The sequence below is a fragment of the Nerophis ophidion genome, linkage group LG10 (assembly GCF_033978795.1).
Source record: "Nerophis ophidion isolate RoL-2023_Sa linkage group LG10, RoL_Noph_v1.0, whole genome shotgun sequence".
Classification (NCBI taxonomy): domain Eukaryota; kingdom Metazoa; phylum Chordata; class Actinopteri; order Syngnathiformes; family Syngnathidae; genus Nerophis; species Nerophis ophidion.
The window spans coordinates 32,349,204-32,356,642 of NC_084620.1; the positions used below are offsets into that span (position 1 = coordinate 32,349,204).

General features: G+C 41.4%; 1 long non-coding RNA gene across 2 annotated transcripts; it reads left to right on the forward strand.

Moving 5' to 3' along the window:
- Positions 1-2,700: 2,700 nt before the first annotated feature.
- Positions 2,701-6,180, forward strand: LOC133559893 (uncharacterized). Of its 2 annotated transcripts, none has more exons than XR_009808311.1 (3): positions 2,701-3,132; positions 3,636-3,728; positions 4,891-6,180. It is a non-coding gene; the product is annotated as an uncharacterized LOC133559893 (long non-coding RNA). The 2 variants fall into 2 exon arrangements; XR_009808310.1 differs by lacking the exon at positions 4,891-6,180 and adding an exon at positions 4,010-4,747.
- Positions 6,181-7,439: the final 1,259 nt, after the last annotated feature.

Consider the following 7,439-nt stretch of genomic DNA (forward strand, 5'->3'; position numbering starts at 1 on the left):
ACATGAACATGGCATTGTGTTATTCGAAACCAAGTAGGGGAAGTTTGTTGTTTTAATTGAGGCATTTAGATCAAATATACAGTTTATTTCACAATAATCACATTACTGTAATTTATGTTTATTTGTTTTTGTTCGGAAAAAAATATTCTTGTCACTGTAAGTACATATATTTAACTACTTTGATTAACTTTTACTCCACGTTGCACTATTTCACTGTACTCTACTCTACTGTACTCTACTACAGTATATTCTTCTCCAGGGGTTCTTCACATGTTTCATCTCAGGGCCCCATCTTTTCCACTATATCTTACCGCTGATTTTATCCATCCATCCATTTTCTACCGCTTGTCCCTTTTGGGGTTGCAGGGGGTCGCTGGAGCATATCTCAGCCGCATTTGGGCAGAAAGCAGCGTACACCCTGGACAAGTCGCCTCTTCATTGCAGGGCCAACACAGATAGACAGACAGACAACATTCACACTCACATTCACACTCTAGGGCCAATTTAGTTTTTGCCAATCAACCTATCCCCAGGTGCATGTTTTTTGGAAGTGGAAGGAAGCCGGAGTACTTGGAGGGAACCCACGCAGTTGCGGGGAGAACATGCAAACTCCACACAGAAAGATACAGAGCCCGTGATTGAACTCAGGACTACTCAGGACCTTCGTACTGTGAAGCAAATGCACTAACCCCTCTTCCACTGTGCTGCCTGTTGAATTTAATTGTATTAAATTATTATGTCTAAACTACTTGCAGTTTAACAGGATAAACCTTGTCAAATGATATGTAAGCATGTGTTAATCACATAGATTAACATCAAGGTTTAGGCCAGGCTGATTACAAAATAAATACTCAAATACACTGCAAAAAATTGGACTCATAAATAAGTGAATTACAGTGGGGCAAAAAAGTATTTAGTCAGCCAACGATTGTGCAAGTTCTCCCACTTAAAATGATGACGGAGGTCTGTAATTTTCATCATAGGTACACTTCAACTGGGAGAGACAGAATGTGAAAAAAAATCCAGGAATTCACATTGTAGGAATTTCTAATAATTTATTTGTAAATTATGGTGGAAAATAAGTATTTGGTCAACCATTCAAAGCTCTCACTGATGGAAGAAGGTTTTGTCTCAAAATCTCACGATATGGCCCTATTCGTTCTTCCCTTAACACGGATCAATCGTCCTGTCCCCTAAGAAGAAAAACAGCCCCAAAGCGTGATGTTTCCACCCCCATGCTTCACAGTAGGTATGGTGTTCTTGGGATGCAACTCAGTATTCTTTTTCCTCCAAACACAACGAGTTGAGTTTATACCAAAAAGTTATATTTTGGTTTCATCTGACCACATTACATTCCCCCAATCCTCTGCTGTATCATCCATGTATCCATTTTGGTGTGTGTATGTTTATTTGTGTATATATGTATGTATGTATATATATATGTGTGTGTGTATGTATGTATGTGTATGTATATATGTATGTATGTGTGTATGTATGTGTATACGTATATATGTATGTATGTGTATATATACATATATGTATTGCATACATGCATGTATCTGTGTATGTGTGTGTGTATGTGTATGTATGAATATCTATATTGCATATATGCATGTATGTATGTGTGTATATATTTATGTATGTATGTATGTATGTATATATATGTATATATATATATATATATTATTTACGCATATGTATATATGTATATTTTTTATATATTAATTATTATGTTTTTTGTTTTTGTTTTTCCCCCCTCCGACAGGGCGGTTGCTGGTTGTTCCATCTCCATCGTTGGGGTCCCTGCAGGTGGGGTGGGTGGTTCCCATGGCCCTGCGCCTGGTGGTCCTGTGGCGGCCGATTTGGGTGGGGTGGCCTGGTGTGGACCGCACCGTGCTCCCTGGGGGTGAGGGGTGGGGTCGTGGGGGCCCGGGTGCTAGTGGGGTGGGGGCGGTCTTGCCATCCAGTTGCGGGGAGTCTCTGGGTCTCCCCGGGCGGGGCGTCCCGCCTTTCTGCCCGTGTGGGGGGTTGTCTCTCGCTGGCTTGGGGTCTGGCCATCCGCTGCTTCTCTCGTGCCCTGTCCTCTGCCGGGCGCGTCTGTCTGCGGCCTGCTGCTGGCTCTTCCGGGCGGCGCATTGGGCCGGGCTCCGGGGTTCCTGTCGCTGGCCGGCCTGGCTGCGTGGGGCCGGTGGTCCCTGGTTGCCACACCTGCTGTTTGGGTTGAGCTCTCTGGGCGGCTGGGACCGTACTCTGGCTCCCATGCACACTGGGAGTCGAATATATTGTACATACAAACACACATATACTCACACATACACGGTTATTCATACATACATAGGTACAAATACAGTACATACTTACATACTCCAAGTTTGTCCATCTACATGCACATTCACGGTACAAACATACACATTCTGTACATGTACATTCACTGTACAAACATACATATACTGTACATATACATTTACTGTACAAACATTCATATACACATTCTGTACATATACAAGTACATATACATACACTCATGCACATAATCACGCTTCATTAAACATATATCAACGTTGTGTGTGTAAACTTTTGATCGCGACTGTATGTACCCTACTCTATACTCAACATGTAGGTTATTTTAGTGTTATGTCGCAAGAACACTCCTTTGCGCTCAAACAGGTTAAGCAGGTTGTTTTAAAGTCAACGAGATGCCAATTAGTTGATGTCGCCAAAGAAGCAGCTGTTCTTTCCAGTCGCTCCATCAGCAGTCCTGTGTCGTTGTTTGGAGTCCCTCGGGTTCCCATCTGCGCACACAGCGCCGAGCCAGCGCCCCATGTGTGCTGACGGCGGATAAACCATCACATTGCGTGTTGTTTGGTGAAAGGGAGTCAAAGCTGGAAGGGCACAGTCAGACACTTGATTAAGCAGATCCTAGAAGTCCTAAACATGTCTGGATGTGGCATTCAACCTTCTAATGTTGGGCTCTAGAAGGCAATGTTGTCTGGCTTCGGGTAAATGGATGGCCGCAGCAGGTGTTGGTTCTCACGGGAAGGTGCAAACTCTTATGGGATATCTAAAAATACCAGAAAGGATACAAGCCATGCAACCCTCAGAGGCCAGCGGGGTGGTGTTGAGTTGCCAAGGGTGAGTAGAGGGTTTTAAAATGAGGTGAATGGGCAGGTTGTTCAGTCCGACGTACAGTGTAAAAATACAGAACCTTCAAGACTGTGTTCTAATGCTCCAGAGACCAATTAGAGTCATACCACTAAACGCTATCGTCACCTAGAGACTTCTCTCTGTGTACTTCTGAAAATTCAACTCCCAACTTACTTACTGAATGTTTGCTTTTCTTTATTTATAAAAAATGCAAGAGTTGCAGGTGTATATTGGAATTAATGTGACAATTTTTAAAGCTTTTGGCCTGCTTGATGATTTGAAAAAATAACTGCATGACATAATGTGATTTATTTGTATTTTATATTGCCTGTACGTGTTTTTTTGTTGCTTAGGTTTGTAATATATTTAATTTTCCTAAATTCTGCAGCCAGTTCTAAAAAAATACAAATTTGTCATTGTTTTTTATTTCCTTGTATTGTATTGTCTTCGTTTGTACCCAAATTAAAGTGTTTTATTGTATTGTATTGCAGGTTGCATAATGGCTTAGTGGCCAGCATGTCAGCTTTTTTACAGTCAGGATGCATTCGAATGTCATTTGGGGAATCTCGTTGTGGAGTTTGCAAGTGAGTATTCTTTCCTTCCTCCCAATAGTCCCAAAAACATGCATGTTGCGCTAATTGGAAAATAAATTATCCATTGGTGTGAATGTGAGTTACAATGGTGGTTTGTCTTTAAGGGCCTCTGTAATTCACACAAACACACGCACACATGCACAAAACAATGTAATTATTAGTTAATTTAAAAGTTAAAATATACTGAAAAAAACAATACCTTGCCACAATAATACAACAGTGCGTCCTGCGATAGCAGCTTGAGCATTGCATTCTTCCTCTGCCCTTTGTAGCTACCGTGGCAACTGAGGCCAACACTGCATAGAGACATTTTTCACCGTCACCCCTTTTGGCTGCGCTCCACAACCAAAGTAAGATGGTCAAGTGCCAAAGGGAGGAATTATGCTGATGTCATCTTCTTTTTTTCTGCAGTAAAACAAAAAAAATAAAGCTAAATGGACACTAAGTATGCCCCGCCAGTAGAAAACCAAACAATGTAGCCTGACTTTTATTATTGTTAATATTGCTATTGTGTTATTTTCCAAAATGCAGAGCTCCAAAAGGGTTTGTTATTGCAGAAGTAGCACATGAAGATTATAAAATGTTTCATTTTGTTGCTTATTATCAATTCATTCCGGTTTATCTTGAAGTCTGAGACTGGAAATGCATTCGGGAAACAAAGAGTCACTTAAACCAATACACTAAGATTTGTTGGCACATGGTCGTGTGAAGTCATCCAAAAGACATCCCGGGTCTGCAATAACAATGATATTAGTGTCAATCATCAATCAATCAAAGTTTATTCATACAGCCCTAAATCATAAGTGTCTCAAAAGGCTGGACAAGCCACAACGACATCCTCGGCTCAGATCCCACATCAGGGCAAGAAAAAACTCAACCCAATGGGATACAATGAGAAACCTTGGAGGGGACCGCATATGTGGGAACCCTCTTCCCCGCCCTCCCCCACGAAGGTGATGATCAAAATAAAGATAAATGGACACTAAGTATGCCCCGCCAGCAGAAAACAAGCAAAGTAACCTGACTTTTATTATTGTTAATATTGTTATTGTGTTTGTAATAATCTCTTTGTGTGTGGGCTTCTGTAGTCTGATAGAATCGGTGTGGGCGGAGTCCAAGGTGCAACAAAGTATTTTATTTTTCTTCTTTTCAGCTCAGTGCTGTCTCGCTGGCGGCTTCTTGCTCGCTCGTGTTTGCGCTCTCGTGTGTCTCCTCTCTTCCCCGTTGTCATGGCTGCTAAGACGACCAGCTGCTGCTAAGACGACCAGCTGCTGATAAGACGACCAGCCTCAGCTGGGCAATCCACTCACCTGTCAGCTTGGACTTCGAAGCCGGGCCATACACACTCCCTTCCGCAGGAGGCGCGCCGACCACGTCTCCCTCCACAGTGTTATTTCCCAAAATTCAAAGCTCCCAAAGGGTTTGTTATTGCAGAGGTAGCACTTGAAGTTTACAAAATGTTTAATTTTGTTGCTTATTATCAATTAATTCCGGTTTATGTGGGAGTCTCAGACTGGAAATGCATTAAAGTGTCATTTGCACCAATACACTAAGATTTGTAAGCACATGGTCATGTGAAGTCATACAAAGGAAATCCCGGGTTTGCAATAATAATGATATTAGCAAGAAAAACAGTAATTTTTAAGATAGACTGCCGACTGTCAAGGTGAAAAAAGTGAGTGAAACTGTACAAAAAAGTTGCTTGATTGCGTATTAATGTCATATAAAATACAATTACATGCTAGTGTGTGAATGTTGTCTGGTGCAAGTGACCCGGAGAGTGATAAGTGGTAGAAAATGGATGTACAGTTAGTAGTATCATGCTGAAAAAGAGGTTTTTGGGAAAGATTGCAACAATACTAAGCAAACACGTTTACGACAGACTGAATGCTTCTTTTTTTTTTCAACATTGTACAGCTATGAACACAGCCAGTGCTCGGAATCTCCCTGAGTGGCAATGATTCATGTATCGCTTTGTTTGACAAGGAAAGCAATTACCATTGCTGCAAATGCACCATAATAAGACAAATAGCTATTTTTCATCCTCGGACCCTGGACAATTAAATATAAATATCACAATAAATGTACTTTGTACAAACAAATAGGCTACATTAGGTGAGATTTAAAGTTTAACAAAGAAAAAAACATTTAAATTGGAGTATATCAAACAATATGTTGGATTTACATGACAACATTAAAAGATTACAGTTGGTACAAAATGCGGCTGCTAGACTTTTGACAAGAACAAGAAAGTTTGATCATATTACGCCTGTACTGGCTCACCTGCACTGGCTTCCTGTGCACTTAAGATGTGACTTTAAGGTTTTACTACTTACGTATAAAATACTACACGGTCTAGCTCCAGCCTATCTTGCCGATTGTATTGTACCGTATGTCCCAGCAAGAAATCTGCGTTCAAAAGACTCCGGCTTATTAGTGATTCCCAAAGCCCAAAAAAAGTCTGCGGGCTATAGAGCGTTTTCCGTTCGGGCTCCAGTACTCTGGAATGCCCTCCCGGTAACAGTTCGAGATGCTACCTCAGTAGAAGCATTTAAGTCTCACCTTAAAACTCATCTGTATACTCTAGCCTTTAAATAGACCTCCTTTTTAGACCAGTTGATCTGCCGCTTCTTTTCTTTCTCCTATGTCCCCCCCTCCCTTGTGGAGGGGGTCCGGTCCGATGACCATGGATGAAGTACTGGCTGTCCAGAGTCGAGACCCAGGATGGACCGCTCGCCTGTATCGGTTGGGGACGTCTCTACGCTGCTGATCCGCTTGAGATGGTTTCCTGTGAACGGGACTCTCGCTGCTCTCTTGGATCCGCTTGAACTGAACTCTCGCGGCTGTGTTGGAGCCACTATGGATTGAACTTTCACAGTATCATGTTAGACCCGCTCGACATCCATTGCTTTCGGTCCCCTAGAGAGGGGGGGTTGCCCACATCTGAGGTCCTCTCCAAGGTTTCTCATAGTCAGCATTGTCAGTGGCGTCCCACTGGATGTGAATTCTCTCTGCCCACTGGGTGTGAGTTTTCCTTGCCCTTTTGTGGGTTCTTCCGAGGATGTTGTAGTCTTAATGATTTGTGCAGTCCTTTGAGACATTTGTGATTTGGGGCTATATAAATAAACATTGATTGATTGATTGATTGAACAGCAAGTTAATGTTATGATAAAACATGTTTAAAACACACAAAAAATGCGCTAAAATACATTGTAAATAAAGACTAGTCAATTTCACTAACATATTTATTTTAAAGCTGCCATCCCGCAAGTCAACCGATTGCCACGCTCCCAAACTTGTAATTATTTCAAAAGGAAGTCTTTTACGTCCCCCAAGGAAATGTGCGTGGAAGGAAACAGCTTTAAATGGAGTTGGGGGCCTTTCAAGTACTTCCTGGGGAAATGCTGGACTGTGCTGATACATTGTGAGAGCCCTCCATCGCACACCCACTGAAACACTGATTGCCGTTTCTTTTGCTTTGTGCAGCCCGTTTTAAACCAATAATATACATATCATACATATTTTGAATGCAATAATATTCATTGTGCGGCTTTTTAAAGAGTAGTGTTTTTGTTGCAGTATATAGCAAATAAAATGGCGATATGTTCAAGTTAGTATGAAAAAAAAAAATATATATATATATATATTTTTTTTTATAAAAAAATTAAAAATAGCCACATTTGGAAAAATACATTATATAAA